We start from the raw sequence: 16,777 nt of genomic DNA, 5'->3' as shown, positions 1-16,777 counted from the left end.
CTCAGGGTGGCTTAGTAGCCTCTCTACTGGAAATGAGGATTGTGTGAAAGCCAGCAAACTGGTAGCCCCAGCCGCCTTCCCCAGCTCTGCTCCAGGATGCCAGAAGCCGGGCTTATCTTACGCTCCTCAGGTAAGGCTCCCTCTCTGGAGAGACAGCTCAGAGAAAATGTCTACAGACACTGACTTCGGGAGACCTCCACTGAAGCAGCCCGGTCCCCACTGACCACCAGGGCATGGTAAAGCCCACTGGACAGGAAGCCCCTACTATGTGCATGCTGATAGATAGATGATAGATAGATAGATAGATAGATAGATAGATAGATAGATAGATAGATAGATAGATAGATATCAGCATTTTAGAGCCTTAAGATGCAGATAAAGGCTTAGTGTCTTGATGTCTTAGCATCTGAAAATGGATAATCAAGAAATACCCAACATTTGAAGAATTCCCGTAATGTGAACAAGGTCAAAACAAACCAGCAGATAAAAGAAACTTAGAGGAAGAAGAGACAGTAAAGAGGAAACATTGAAAAAATTGTAAATATCCTCAGCACAAGGTAAGACCACTTGAGTTTGAGAATAAGAAACTAAAAAATAAATAAATAATCAGCAAATAATAACGTAGTTAAAGATATAGCTACCCAGCTGGGTAGCTCGGTTGGTCATCTCGATATGTCAAGACTCTGGGTTCGATTCCCGGTCAGGGCACATACAAGAATCGACCAATGAATGCCTGAGTGAACGGAACAACAAATCCATGTATCCATCTCTCTCCCTCTTTCCCCCCATCTCAAATAAAAATTTTAAAGGTGATTTTTTAAATTCAATAGAAAGATGAAAAGATAAAAGTGAGGAAGTTTCCCATAAAGTAGAATCAAAAGAGTAATAATAAATGTAAAAGGAAAGATAACAAAATGAGAGAATCCATCAAAGAGGAAAAACCTTTGAATGATAGACATTCCAGAAAGAGAAAGCAAAGACGATAAAGGGGAAAAATTACTAAAGAAACAATACAAGGAGTTTTCACAAAACAGAAAGATAGAAGCCCATTGTCTAAAAGGGCCCATCAAATGTCTAATGAATGGGGAAAAAACCCCAAAACACAGCAAGGTTCAGAATTACAAAATGTCAGTGCATCAAAGATAAAGAAAAACCCAATCCCCGGCTGGCATAGCTCAGTGGATTGAGCGCGGGCTGTGAACCAAAGTGTCGCTGGTTCGACTCCCAGTCAGGGCACATGCCTGGGTGGCAGACCAGGTCCCCCTTGGGGGCGCACAATAGGCAACCACACATTGATGTTTCTCTCCTTCCCTTCCTCTCTCTCTAAATACAAATAAAAATAAAATCTTAAAAAAAACAACAACAAGAAAAGCCCTAAAAGCTTCCAGAGAGGGAATCTCAAGGAGCTCACATATAAATTTTCAAAGCTGGTCAGGAGTCAGAACGATGGTCCCTTCCACACCGGGACATAGACTTCGAAATTCTGAAGGAAAATTATTTTCAATATTGAAGTCTGTGTCCATCTGAGTTATCAATACAGTGTGAGGCTAGAAGACATATTCAGACACATGAAGTCTCAAAAAAAAAATGTACTTTTATGCCCCTCTTCTCAAGAAGCTGCTGGAAAATGTGCTCCACCAAAATAAAGAGGAAAACATGGACCCTGGCAGGGTGGCCCAGTTGTCTGGAGTGTTGTCCTCTAACATAAAAAGTTGCTGGTTCAATTCCCGGTCAGGCCACACACCTGGGTTGCGGGTTCAGTCCCCAGTCAGAGAGCGTACAGGAGCATCCGGTCAATGTTTCTCACATAGATCTCTCTCTCTCTTTCCTCCTTCCTCTCTCTAAAATCAATAAAAACGTGGGATCCAGAAAGCAAGGGGTGAACACACAGGAAGGAGGCGAAGGGCGTTCCCGGGATGGGTGCCGGGAATTCTCAGGCCGCAGAAGGAATCCTAGGTACACCTAGAAAGACTCCCAGGCCGAGATGAGAGATGAGCCGCATGGGGCTCAGTGGGAAGGAAGGGAGGGGAGGGCGGGAGGGAGCAGAATCCTCACCCTTGGTCAGTGAACTGGGAGATTGCTCTGTTCTAAGTATGGGGGTTGATCAGTGATAGTCACTAAGCTGTTAACAAAGCATACTAAGCAGGAAGTGATTTTTAACTCCATAAAAGAACAAAAAGATGAACAAGAAAGGAAATATAATTGGAACAAACCTTGTGATTCGGCTGTGACTCAGACGTCATAATGTAAACTCCGAATACTGACTTAAAGGGTGAACGGTGTTGAGGAGGAGACGGGGGGGGGGGGGGGGACGACAGGATTTCTGGGGAGTGTCAGAAGCTGAGTCTGCAGGCGCCATAGTAAAAAGTCAACAGGCAATATTTAAAGAAAAAAGAAAGAAAGAAAACAAGAAATAACAACAAAGGCATGATTTTAAACCACAGGGAAGTACCAGATCAATTACCTGATAGAGCTGGACATGGAAAGGTAGTTAAAAGAAAGTTGAACATGAAAAGGGAGAACAAATCGGTTCCTTTGAGACACGGGGTTAGAGGGGAGCTTGCAGACACTGGGGCCACCAGACAGCGGAACAAGTGGGTCCTGGGGCAAGTGAAGGCTGACGCATCACTGGGGGCAAAAATGACAAATGAAAGCTTTCTTTGGGCACATCATGAGGAGGGCTGTTTGGAAAAGACAGTGTTGCTGGGAAGATGGAAGACACAGGAAAAGAGGAAGACCGAACAGGAGATGGGCGGACTCCGTCAAAGAAGCCGTGGACCTGAGTCTGCAGGACATTAGACTCAGGCTGCGCCAGGCTGCTGAGGACAGAACACCGTGAAGGTCACTCATTCACGGGGTGGCCAGGAGCCGGAGGCGACTCAACAACTCGTAACAACGGAGTCGAAAGCGGGTTTGATACTTAATTTTATGTCAGCTTGACTCTGTCACAGTGCCCGAATATTTAGGCAGAGAGTATTTCTGTGAAGATGTTTTTTGGATGAGAGTAACATTCAAACCACTGGGCTTGGGGTAAAGCAGATCACCTTCTGTAAAGTGGGGGTCCTCATCCAATCGGCTGAGGGTTTAATAAAACGAAGACTGACCCAGCCCCCACCCCAAGCAAGGCATTCTGCGAGCAGGCAGCCTGATTCAGACTTGAACTTCATCATCTTCCCTGGGTCTCCAGCCCACCAGCCCACCCTGCAAATTTTGAACTTCCAGCCTCCATAATCACGAGCCAATTCCTTAAAATCTCTCTCTCTCACTCTCTCTCTCTCCATACATTTGTCCCGTCTTTCTGGAGAACCTGACCACTAATACAGTGATGTCACCTGAAGTGGGAATGGAGGTGGGGTGCTCAGCAGAAGATATCTGGGTTTTGTCGTGAACCTGGTTGATATTTTTTATCTTCTAGACTATGTGTATTTATCTCCTTGGGGGGAAAGGATTAAATTTAAGAAGAGTTAAAAAGAACAAGATATGTTTTTTAATCCGGCGGCCCTGGTTTAAATTTATCTCTGCCACTGGCTGTGTGACCTCAGATACAGCTCACTGAGTGTCAGTCTCCTGATGGGTCCCCAAGGTCATCCACAGGGTTTGCAGAAACCGATTAGTGGAGATTGCAGCCGGCCTAGGACTGGGGCTGAATCAAGGGTATTTGTTGCTGGGACGAAGTTGCCTTTTCTTGCATCAGCTTGCCACACAGCAAGAGCTCGGGCGTGTTACTCTGATTTTGTCAGGGTTATTGTTCCAATAAAATACAGTGGCCGCAAAACTCACTCTCTTGGAAAAGAGTATGTGCTCTTTTAATATTTTATCCCCGATGTGCTTTATATGACAAATACACTTGAGTGTTGTAATTAAAACCTCTTCCAGTGCAGAGTCTGGGTCCATGAAGGCAGGCCAGTCCCTCCCGCTCTGCCAGGTCCATCCACCCCGTGCGGGGGCGCATGCATGCCTGGCTCAGCGATTGCCTGTCCATCATTTGCTGTGCATGAATGAAGTCACTTCCAATGACCCGATGTGCACTTCTGCCACTCAGAGAACCGACTGAAGGGGCGGAGCAGCAGCCACATGTGAGGCCCAGGAGAACCCGTGCTTCTCTGCAGCTGCATTTCCCGGAGACCGAGCCCAGGAACCAATGAGATTGGAAGGGTCATGGCCACCTGGAAAGGCGTGGCAGACAGGAAGCTCTCCTGAGCTCCCTGGGGGACAATCCTTGGCTTACTTGTGAAGTTAGAGGCTACCTCAAACAGGCATCTTATTCTGGGGGCCAGAATGGGCTTCAGACAGTCTGCAAACAAGCACTGGCGTGAGTGCACAGGTGCCCGGGGAGTGGCAGGGGCCTCCATGGAGGTACAGATGAGCCTTTTCTCTCCAAATGTGGCGTTGCCTTGAAGGGTGGGCAGCCTCTCCTCTGGGTTGGCAGGATTGCCACCGGGTTGAATAAGCAGGGCAGCTCTGAGACATTGGTGCTGGGGTGGGGTTGGGGGCCTGGGCCATGGTCAGTCCACAGCCCCCAAGGTGGAAGGCGTCAGCCCGACCACCTTTCCGCCTCCCCAGACTCCCCGGGGAAGAAGTCTGGACCCTCCTGACAAGGAGAAAGCCTACCCCAGCCCAGCCCTTCACTAGGGCAGCCCCCCACCCCTGTGGGGGAAGGGACGTCCCACTTTGGGGGTGGACACAATGCCAATCACGTCACAGCATCCACTTACTTCTCACAGCACCTGCGACGTAGACACTGGTGCCCCATTTTCTACAGGCTGAAACCAAGGCTCAGAGAAATTCACTTGCCCCAAGTCACAAAGCTGTTGGGTTGGGCGTGAACTCAGTGCTGTCCTCAAGCTGTGGCTTTTCTTGGCCCCCCGATCCACAAGATCTCCTGCTGGCTGTTCAGAACCACCCCACTGTATCAGCAATTCCCCGGAGCAGTGATTCCTCACGTCCCAAGCGATTGCACGACACATTTCCATGGTCTGGAGTCCCTCCCAGCCGTGGCTGACTTGAGAGAAACCTACTGGGCCCTTGGCTCCCCGTCCCGGCTTCCTCTGCGGCTCCCGCCCGGCCCGGCCCGCCCCACCGATTTGACTCGGTCCTTCCTCCTTCTCGGCTCCCTCGGCACCCCCGGCACCCCACACATACTTTTACAAAGGAACACAGCGTATGGTTGTTGTGTTCTCTGTCCTTCTCATTAAAGTGGCAACTCCATGAGGAAAAATGGTTTTTGTCTTTTTCATCCTTGAAAACAGTGAGAAGTCCCCAAGCAGCCTTTGCTCCAGCCGTGCAGAGTCACTTCCAATTCTCCAGATGCAAGAAGGTGCCCATACCGCCTGGCCCTTTCCTGGGGCACAGCTCCCGGTATAAAACCCAGTGCATGAAACACGCTCAATTAAAACGTCTGGCATGCTGGGTGTTCAAAAGATGGGTCCTCACATGTACAAATCCCTTCCTTGTCTCCTTTCCTTGTCATGCTTTTCAAAAAAATGTTCTGAACGAGGTGAGATTTTTCGAAAGACAGCATATTAGCTCCTTGAAGGAAGAATTCCTGTCACCCACTCAAGGAGAGGAGAGGGGTGCACGGATTGTCCCTCCAACATGTTGGCACAGGGCCAAAGCCCTCCATCCCTTCCATCCCTCCTATGGCAGCCAAAGGAAGCAAGACCGAAAACAGGAGAATTAGCCTCTCCAGGGAAATGTCCTCAAAAAGAAATGGCAACCAAGTCCGACAAGACAGATGCCTGGGTGTTTTCATCTCCTGATGCCATTGGACAAAGCAGCAGGCTCCGCCGCCGCCCTCCCTGCACCGGCCCCTTATTTATTGCCTGCTTCCAGGTCCTGTTCCTCTCTCCTCCAAACGAGCTTTGCTGGAGGCTATCCCCTCCCCAGGAAGGTCACCAGAGAGCTGCTGAATGTTAGGAAGTAGTAACTTCAGCAAAATGTCAGGGGAGATTTAGCTGAAAGGAACTCTGCGCCAGGCACTGAGTAAGGGGCAGAGCTAGCTGAGACCACACGTGCAGAGCCCAGAGCTGCCTGAGTGGCAAAGTCAAGGGCAGGCGGGCCCAGGCCTTGGAGGCCAAGTCCGCTCGGGCAAAGAGCAGCCTTTGGGGAACTCCAGCAGGGAGAGAGGAGACTCGGAGTCCATGCTGGTCTCGCCCCTGGATGGCCCCTGCCCTGCGCAAGCCGGCTACAGCGGGGCCTGGATGTTCTGTGTGCTCTTCATTCACAGAAATTACCAGGAAACCCGAGGCCCGATTGGTTCTGTGGCAGAAGAAGAGCAGCTGCTGTTTGCACCGATGGAGACTGACTCCTGCCCAAATTAAGCAATGCCCCTGAGGAATACCTTCCCTTTGTCTGAGAGGACAGGAGGGCCCGGCCAGAGTGCGCCCTCAGTGCCTTTCATCATCAAAGGGACTTTGAAGTTTTTCCCTCCAGGAAAGTCCTGTGTGTGACAAAGGTCTTCGGTCTACAGGTAGACCATCTCTCTGGAGAGGTCACGCATTTTGGGGACATCCAGAAAAGGATTCCAGATTGAAAGGGGCAGGAGAAACCCTTTGAAGTTTTCCCTGCTGTTCCCAGAAATCAAGCTGGTAACTGGGTTTTTTCTCTGTTCTTATCTCACACTCAACATGTTTATGGATCCAACATGTTACATCCAAATGCACAGATTCACATTAGAGGAAATCCAAGCCAGTTCGCTCCCTGGCGTTTTGGAAAAGGAGGTGGCACCCAAGTCCGTGCCAGCCAGCCAGCCAGCCTGGCACCCGCTGCCCCGAGTGCTGGGTGCGGGAGCTGAGCAAGGCGCCCTCCGGACCTAGTCTTCGCTTCTGCGCAGCTCACTGACGCGGGAACTGCTGCTTCTCTGACTAGCAGCAAATTCATCTTCTGACAACTTGCTTTTCTTCTGGGTTGTACTAAAATGATGACTTTACTGGTTTGCTATAAAATCGACATCTTCCTCTCAACTTTGCTTGTGAGCCTACCTACAACTTCTCTGAAAAAAGTCTTAAATGACACATATGAGAAATACAAACAGAATACAATAATCGCAAAAAAAATTGTTCTGAAAAAATTCTAAATACCATTGTCTAGATACAAGCATCATTAATATTGTTAAACATTTTTCTAGACGTCTCTTTGTGTGTGCATTCAAACAGAAGGGTAGAGTCCTGGCTGGTGTGGCTCAGTGGATTGAGTGTGGGCTGTGAACCAAAGGGTCGCTGGTTCAATTCCCAGTCAGGGCACATGCTTGGGTTGTAGGCCAGGTCCCCAGTGGGGGCGAGTAAGAGGCAACCACACACTGATGTTTCTCTTCCTCTCTTTCTGCCTCACTTCCCTTCCCTTTAAAAATAAGTAAATAAAATCTTTAAAAAAAAAGAAGGGTAGGTAGATGGATGAAAGTAATTTTCCAAAAATGAGATTATAGTTCATATTTTCATTTCTGTAAATGTGTCAAATTTAATATTTTTCAATTTAATACAAAAAAGAAATTGCAAGGACGCTGAAAATGCCCTGTCACAAGAAATATGTGGTGACAGATGGAGTGGCATGGCAAATGGTCACGAGTCCTTTGTCACTCCTCCCACTGACAGGGAGGGTCTCTTTCCCCGTGGCCTTGAACCTGAGCTGGGCCGTCACTGTTTGGACCAATAGAACGCAATAGAAGTGATGCTGTGTTAGTTCTGGGCCTCACCTGTAAGGCACTTAGAATTTCCACTTCCTCCCTCTTGAAATCCAGCCAACACCCAGCATCAGCGTTACTGCCCAGGTGACTGAGCCATCTTGAAGCCACGCCTCCAGCCCCTGTGGACACCGACTGTAATAAGGACCAGCTGTCCCCACTCTGAGCCTTGCCCAAACTGCTGAAGTTGTTTTTGCTTTAAGCCACTAAGTTCTGAGATGCTTTCTTATGCAAAAATACATAACCAAACAAAATCCACAGTGGTTAAGGAAAAAAAAGATAAAATACTTAAGAAATGGGGCTTCTCAGTTGTGTCTTTCACATTTAGAAAGTCTCAGTTGACTCTAGCTATTAAAAAAAGATCCCAGTGTTATTTAGTCTCATTTCCACACATAAATGGCAAAATGTTCACCATGAGATTTTCACCACATCCTCACACTTCCTCACTTCTATTATTTGGTTTCACCATTTGGTTGATAAATTTTAACCTCAAGTGTCCCCAACTCCATAAAAAGACTGAGTTTATGGGCACTATCAAATATTGATCGGTACAAGGAGGTAGGATTAAGTCACATTGAATCACACGGTGGGAAAGTTACTTCCTCTTTCGGTTCTGTTTAAATTGAAGAGAGAGCCTCACTTCAGTGGTGTGTCTCATTGACATTCCTCCAAATGTATCTAACAAAGAGTTGGCTTTATGGTCACCTTGAGCGGGGACAATGGGATTAGACACCTCAAAGGGTGGCGTGGACGCTCACTCTTTCCCAGCAACAGTGCCGGCTGGTGGAGCAGAGCTTCCCTGAGCTGCACCAGAACCTTCCCTTCCTTTATCTGACCACGTAATTTTGACATTTGTGGCATGAATTCGTAACCTTGTTATTTTTTAGTTGGTGTTAGTGAGTTGTTTTGTTATTATAATTTCTCCTGGCTTTTACATTTATTTTTCAGAAGTAGAATCTTTTATCCTTGTTTTTTACTTTTTTCTTTCTTTCTTTCTTTCTTTCTTTCTTTCTTTCTTTCTTTCTTTCTTTCTTTCTTTCTTTCTCTCTCTCTCTTGAAATTTATGGTCATTTGAACAACATTTGATCTAACCAAAGTGTTGGCCAAGATTTAGGGACATAATCAAAATAAAGAATCCCTGAGTCTCCCCCAGGGTATTGGGAGGCAATGTGTTTAGCAGAAAGTATGTAAAACTGGAAAAGTGGCGTTTGTGCTGCCTGGCACCTACCAGACCCAATAAGCAGAGACAGGGATTGAATCTTTATGGGCCCTCTGTTCAGATGGTCCTCAATCTGAGAAGAAGGTGGGCTTATACCCTAACAGATTGCCTGAAATTCTGTTTTAAACCAACTCTTTTTATAAGGAGAAGAAAAGTGTAGACAAGAGGATTGGAATTCAGGAAAAAAGTTAATCAGATGAAAGCTGCAGAGTTCTTTCATCTGAGTCCTGGGCAGTGGGCGCCTCACAGGTACCATGGTGGTCGCTTGTGGTCCCCCTGGGGCACAAGGTGGAGCTGTTTATGGTCCCCTGGAGTCAGGGTGCGTCCCACCTTCTGTTCCTGGGACAATAGCTTTTTACGTACATTGATTACTAAGCTTATTAACTGTTACTGAAACTTAAATTGTTCCAACATTTGAGTTCCCCATCAGATACGGTCTGGATTTGAATCCTGGCCCTAGCACTTCCTAGCTGTGTGACGGAGGTACTCAACCTCATCCAGCCTCAGTGTCCTCACCTGTAGAGTGACTAACACGGTGCCTATCAAATACCAAGTACTCAGCAAATGTTCAGGTCCCTCTTCCTCCTTCTTTTCTTCTAAGCTTTCTTGGTGTGAGGGATGGCCAGAGTCAGGGCCAGTGAAAACGAGCTTTCTTTGTTTATCCAAGTGCCAAAGGATGTTTATCCAAGTGCCAAAGGATGAGTGAAAGGGTCCCTCTGAATCCAGGCTGATCCAAGGGCAGAGAACCAGCCCCTTGTTTCTCTTAAAGAGCCCTGGGAGTCATACAGAGCAGACTTCATTCTCCTCCCGAGGAAATGAGGAAACTGAGTCAAAGGTGAGGGACGAATAAAACCTTAGATCGGTGGTGCCGAAGGGGCGCTGACTGACCCCGCTGCGGCCCATGGGCTCTCTGACTTGTTCTGAAGTTCTCTAAACCAACGTTCTCTGTCTTTCTGTCACGCTCACAGACTTACACACATTCACACAAACAGGAACATACTTTTCACATGTGTGTATGTTTACACACAAATTTACACGCATGCAAGCACTCACACACATAACACAGAGACAGACACGCAGACATGCACTTTTGCACATGCAGATCCACCCTCACACCTGTACACCGACACTCACACACACTGCATGTACACTCGTACATACCCTCACTCACTCATACGCACATTCCTATTAAACTCCTCTCCCTGTTAAAAGAAAAAAAGAAATCAGTCCTGCTCTTAGGCATCCAGAAACTGTCTCTCCACAGGCGCAGGAACACTCTGAAATCACACTGGCCTGGGAAGTGCCCCGCTCAGTTAAATGCAGGGACAGCCGACTCCGGGGGTCCCTGCAATCCCACTTCCGGGCATATGTCCGAAGGAACCCAAAACACTAATTCGAAAGAACATAAGCCCCCCTATGTTCACTGCAGTGTTATTTACAGTCACCAAGACATGGAAGCAGCCCAAGTGTCCATCAGCAGGTGAGTGGATAAAACAACTACAGGACAGTTACACAATGAATTCTACTCGGCCATAAAAAAGAAGGAAATCTTACCCTTTACAACAGGATGGGTGGACCTGGAGAACATTATGCTAAGTGAAATAAGCCGTTCAGAGAAAGACAAATACCATGTGATTTCACTCACATGTGGAATCTAATGAACAAACTGATCTAACAAGCAAAACAGAGACAGACTCATAGATGGTGAATGGATGGCAGCCAGTGGGGGAGGAGGAGGGGGAGGTTAGGGGTGGTGGGGTCGAGCAAAAGAGGACAAAGGACTCATGGACATGGACACACGGAGGTGACTGCCGAGGGGAAGGGGTTTTTAGGAAAAGAAATGTCACCCTATTTGTCATCACAGCAGCCTGGGAAGTGGCCCGCTCAATTAAATGCAGGGACAGCCGACTCCGGGGGTCAAAACACCCACCCGGGTGAGAACAGGAGTGTAACTGATTACATTCATTTTCTTACCCAATCACTAAATTTACAGCCCACTGAAAATATCTGAACCATTACCAAGCCAAATCCCCAATTTTCTATTTGAGTTTCATAAATCCCAAATATGATCTTTATCCGAAGCCAAAGCTCAGTTCATTAAAAATACTTGTTAACCTAATTAGGCATTGGGGCTAAGAGCCCATTCTAACTTCGAGGACGGGTGAGTGAGCAGGCAGATGGGGCGGGTGGCTTCATCTCCCTGAGATCCGCCACTGGTGGTAATTTATTTTAGAAAGAGCATCTTTAATTAAGTTTGAATAGCATCTGATTTATCATGTGTGCCAAATATGCTGTCACCGAGGACCACTGTGCTCAAGAGCCCTTGGTTCCTGGGCACTAAATCAGCCGTGGGTCTGTGTCCCTGGGCAGACAGAGCCGACACTGCCTCCCTGCCCTGCCAAGCCTCCACTTCACGGAGACGCTTCCTACGGCAGCACCGTCCTTTCTGAGTGTGCTCCGGAAGTCCAACACATACCGAGATCTAACATGTACAGAAACCTAGAACATCCGTACATCTAATATACATGTAGCAGTCCTGGCTGAGCCCACCCGGGGTTACTACTGCCGAAGTGGTGGCCTGATGACTGCTGTGGCATCTCTCTGCAGGAGATGATGGTGAGAGTTTTGAGGAGGCCAGAGGTACTAGTGTAGCGGAGGGAAGGAAAGGAAAGGGCAGTTTCTGTCCCTGCGGCAATCCCCGCCCCTCGGTCGGCTCCTGCCAACTCTGCAGGAGAACAGACCAGAGCTGATCTCCTGGGAGAGACAGGTCAGGATAGGAAGCCAACAGAGCAGCTTTCATGAAAGTCCAGGAGAGATGCTGGGCACAGCTGGGACCGAGACACCCAAGCACAGCCAGGCTGGGGGACCGGGTCATTGCCCCGCTCAGGTACCACAGCATTGCAACGGGGTCTGGCAGGGGCTGCAGCTGCATAGCAGCTACATGGCAACTCTGGTGGAGGACCTGGTCTCAACGGACCTGGTCTCACCAGGTCCACCAGTGGCAGCAACACAGGTCGGCAGCATCTTCAATGGCTGTGCACCATGAGAAGGTCAAGTGCAAGATCTTGATCAGATTCCTCCTGAGTACCTATGAGTTCTTTCCAGAGACTCACAGAAACACCTGATGGAGAGTTGGAATGGCTGTTGGATTGAAATCCTTCTTTCTCCTAGAGAGGTTCCAATGTCAGGGTCAACGTCATCTTATTGTTCCATCCGCCCAGTGATACCTGAGACATTCACACACACACACACACACACACACACACACACACACACACACACACACGTGTGCCTCCACAGTCAGTTCATAACTTATCCAAACCTGTATGCTGAGACTACCTGGCTCCTGGGAACTACATGTCCCAGCCTCCCTTGCAGTCGTGTGTCCCCATGTGACTGAGCTCTTGACAAATGAAATATAAGCAGGAAAAATTATGTGTCACTTCCAGGCCTGACCCATAATAATATTCCGCTTGTTATGACCCATCTCTTTTCCCAAGTGTCATCTGAATAAGGAGAATGCCAAGGAGCTAGGCAGAGGTTCACAAAATGGAAGCTGACTGGTGTGGCTCAGTGGATTGAGTGCCAGCCTGCAAACCAAAGGGTGGCCGGTTGGATCCCCATTCAGGGCACATGCCTGGACTGCAGGCCAGGTTCCCAGTTGGGGTCATGTGGGAGGCAATTGGTCAGTGTTTCTCTCTCACACTGATGTTTCTCTCCCTCTCTTTCTCCCTTCCTTCTCCTCTCTAAAAATAAAGAAATAAAATCTTTTTTTCTTTAATGGAAGGAACCCGGTTCTGGAATTTTCCATAAGAAAAGCCACCAGACCATAAATACCCACAGTGGTGAAACACAGCAAAATAGAAACTACTGTTTCAAGCTACTGAGATGTGGGGATTGCTTGTTATAAAAGCTAGGGTTGCTTGCCTTATGCATGATACCATGAAAGCATTATTATCCCCAGTCTACAGATGAGGAAATGGAAATTCGTAAGGATTAAGTCAATGGTTCCCAACTGGCAGTGATTTTGACCCCAGGGGACATTTCGAAATGTCTTGGAGACGTTTTTATTGTCACAGCTCGGGAAGGGGATTGTACGGGCTGCTGGGCCCTAACGCGGAGAGGCCAGGGGCGCTGCCACACTCCGCGCAGGCCCCGGGCAAAGCGCCATCTGACCCAGGGAGCCAGCCTCGCTGAGGATGAGAACGCCGACCCGGGGTCAGGGAGCTGCCTGAGGTCAGCAAACTAGAGCTGGCAGGTGGCCTGTCATCTCAGCCCTTCCTCAGTGTCAGGTTGTCTCTACCGGGGCCCTTTGGGTGAGCTGCCATGACACTGTGTGTGCCCAGTGTCCCCACGTCACTGCTTCACCCAGGTCTGACCGGAAGTTCACTCCTGGAATGATGAGCACCCTCTACACAAATCTTAGTGAGTTTCATGGACGGCGACACTGGCGTTTCTACTGGATCGGCGGGGACCGGGACACTGACCCCACGCAGGGCAACGAGTTTGCGGTCTCAACCCGACGCCCCGCCCGGGAACCTTTAGAGGGAAGGCGTTTGTCTTTCACTGCTAGGGTCCTTGCAGCCTTCTACGTTATCCAAAAAATCCACTCCTCCACTTTCAAAAGTAGTATACTTATTTTTTTTAAAACGTTAATAAAAAGTAAATTAAAAATTTCCTGTGTTCCATCTGCCTGAGGAACCCATGATAAGTAATTTCGTTTATATTCTTCCATATTTATTTCTGCGTTATGCTAACATGATCGTTAATTTTGTGTGTCAACTGGGTGGGCCACGGGGTGCCCAGATTAAACATTATTCCTGGTGTATCTGCAACGGTGTTTTCCTACAAGGCGAGCGTTTGAGTCCGTGGACCCAGTAAACTGCCCTTTGCACGTGAATGGGCGTCATCCAACCTCCTGAGCGCCGGAGTAGAACAAGAGTCGGAGAAAGGCGGCATTCGCCCCGGCCACACTGCTGAGCTGGGAATTCCTTCTCCTGTCCCCCTGCCCCCGGACTGGGATCGACACCGTGCCCCTGGGGTCTCAGGCTCTCAGACTCACTCAGACCGAATTGCACCACAGGCTTTGCTGGGTCTGCAGCCTACAGACAGAGGGTCCTGGGGCTTCTCCGCCTCCACGATCACCTGAGCCAATCCTTGCAATAAACTACACATATAGGAGACATCGATCACCTACCCATCATCTGTCTAAGGATATCTACTACTGGTTCTATTTCCCTGGACTCCCTAACACAGCTAGTATATCTACATTTTCACTATGATAAGATATACAGGGGCGAGCAAGAGTAGGTTTGCAGTGGTGAGTATGTGAAACAGTTTATCCTTGTATTATTTATTAATTATTGTACTATTTTCCATATGAACTGTAAACCTGCTTTTGCCCCACCCTCTATATACACACACCCGTGCACACACAAACACATACAATTGGAGACTGCTAAAGAACAATGGGTGTTCCCCTCTCGCTCCTGAGAACACTTGGAGAATACATTTCCCATCCTGCCTTGCAGTCAGATGTGGTCACATGACTAAGTCTAGCCAATGGAACATGAGTTAAAGTGCCTCCCGCATCTTCTAGGCCTGGCGATGAAAACCTCACGTAAGTGCTGCCCCAAGTTCTTTTCTCTTTCTAGCTGCTTGGGGGGAGGGGGGAACCACACGTCAGAGATGACAGAGCTTTTTCCAGCCCGAGCAAGAGAGTCGCCCCAAGGCCCCAAGTCTGCTCAAGACTGTTGTGTGAACAAGAAACACACTTTTACTGGGCACATTGGGGCCTATTTGTGATACTATTGCAGCAAACAATTGCTCTGTAAGTTGCTTCTTTCACTTAAAAATATATTTCAAACATTTTTCCACATCAGCACATACACTATATTTTTTTATGACATATATTTTCCCCACAATTCAACTTTTCTGAAGTTGGGAGCTATGTAGTATATGGGAGGTACAATTCCCCAAAAGATTTTATTAAAGGAGTGGGGTATCTTGGAATCAAGGAAACATCACAGTCTAAACTTCCTGGAGCCTTAAAATTAATATGCATTTACTATTGCTGTTAAAAATCAGACTAGTACGACAGGGTATTAAAGGAAAAGTCTTTAGTGTAGCAGAAATGTTCAGACAGTGAGGGTGGCCCCTCACTCCAAGGTCCGGTTGAGATAGTTGTGCTAATGAAGGAGCAAAACACCCACAGCTGATGTGCAGGGGCTGAGGAAATCTGAGACCCGCCAATGTGCTTAAGGAGGGAGGGGCATCAGTACAAGAAGTCAAGTCATACCCAGGTTTAACCTTGGGAACCACTCAGGATATATTCAGCCATTGCAACGGTCTTGAAAACACATCGGAGAGCATTTCTCGGAAGGATTTAGGTGGAAAGGCATCAGTCAACCAACTACACATACCATCTCCAGAAAGATTGAGGATCCCTATTTTTAAGGTCATATTCATTCCTATTTAAGAAAAGCTACCAAATTCTTTACCTTCTTATCTCCTGTCAAACTTTCCAAATTCCATAAGCTTCTTTAAGTTACAAAACACATTTGGTATCAAATGAGAAATAGAATCTTGTGTCAGGAGACGTCTCTCTCCTGACAGGCCTTGGAAATACTAAGCACATTTAGAGAGGCTTTGTGCAGGACTGGCTTCATAAAACACTTAACATGAAAAAATAAGTGAGATGCACTGAGGTAAAACCTTAAAATTAATTTTATTTATAGAATGCATTTGCTGTTTTCCTCTCCAAGGCAATGAAGGGCTTTGTGGTCACTATTAAACTCTATTTTGCCTCTTTTGATGGCTTTTGAGGTCCCTACAATCCCTAGATTATTCTCTCTGCAATGCATTCCTTTTGGTAAAAACAGAACTTTTTCTCACAGAAAGAATCAGTGGTTTAAAAATGCCTTTTCTGGGTACAGAATAAAATATTCATCAAATCTCGCCTCTCGATCTCCCAACATCTATTTATGAAAACTTGCCACCAAAAGTCTTATGGTGACAAAGAAATTTCCCAGGTGATAGCAGCAATAACGTTTCACATTATGATTTTTATGTTCCCAGTCCAGTTTTTCAACATTCTGCAAATCTCCCTGTTTGTCTAGAAAACAACCCCTGGAGTTTCTTTCTTTTCAATCACTAGTTATGCCATGAACATGCAATATACAAGAACTACTGAGTCTTGGACTGGAATTCACTGTAGAAAATTGTTTAGGGTGTAGCTTCCAAGGTATTTGATAGAGTCCCAAAAGCTCTTCATCTAATGCCACTTAGACAAATGAAGAAACTGTAGATTCTCTGGAAGGTGGAGTTGTGGTCTGAAAGCCGGTTCAGCCAACATCTTCAAAATAAGAGAGTCTGTTAGCAACTCACTATTAATAGGCAATAGTTAGACCCTTGAATCCTGTGGTTTCTTTGCTGGTGAGTAATGAAACCATTTGGTTTTTCTGTCCAAGTAAATGAGTCTTGTTCAAAGAAACTGGTTTTATTCAAAGCTTTGAGATGGTTGGAAATGTTTTCCTTGGTTGGAGAAAAGAAAAGTCAGCACTGAGAGATTCTGATTTCTTTCTTTACTATAAAAAAGAACACTACTTCCCTCCCAGAGTCCTCTGGGGAACCTGTGTTTACTGCAGCCCAGGTTAGAAATTGTCATTACTTCACCAATGTCTAAACTGCTTTTAAATTTCTTATTTCACCTATTAAACATTTATATATAGTATCTAATTTGCACTAAATGCTGTCCTAAGCATTTTACATACAGGCTCTGCTGACACAAATAATGCCCCTTTTTATTACAAAATCATAAGCATGTAATTCTGTAACATAACAATATCACACTCAAGCACATCGTATGACATTCTAGGTGA

Source organism: Artibeus jamaicensis, unplaced genomic scaffold (assembly GCF_021234435.1).
Source record: "Artibeus jamaicensis isolate MK-2021 breed Jamaican fruit bat unplaced genomic scaffold, CSHL_Jam_final scaffold_1689, whole genome shotgun sequence".
Classification (NCBI taxonomy): domain Eukaryota; kingdom Metazoa; phylum Chordata; class Mammalia; order Chiroptera; family Phyllostomidae; genus Artibeus; species Artibeus jamaicensis.
This window is presented reverse-complemented; position numbering follows the sequence as displayed.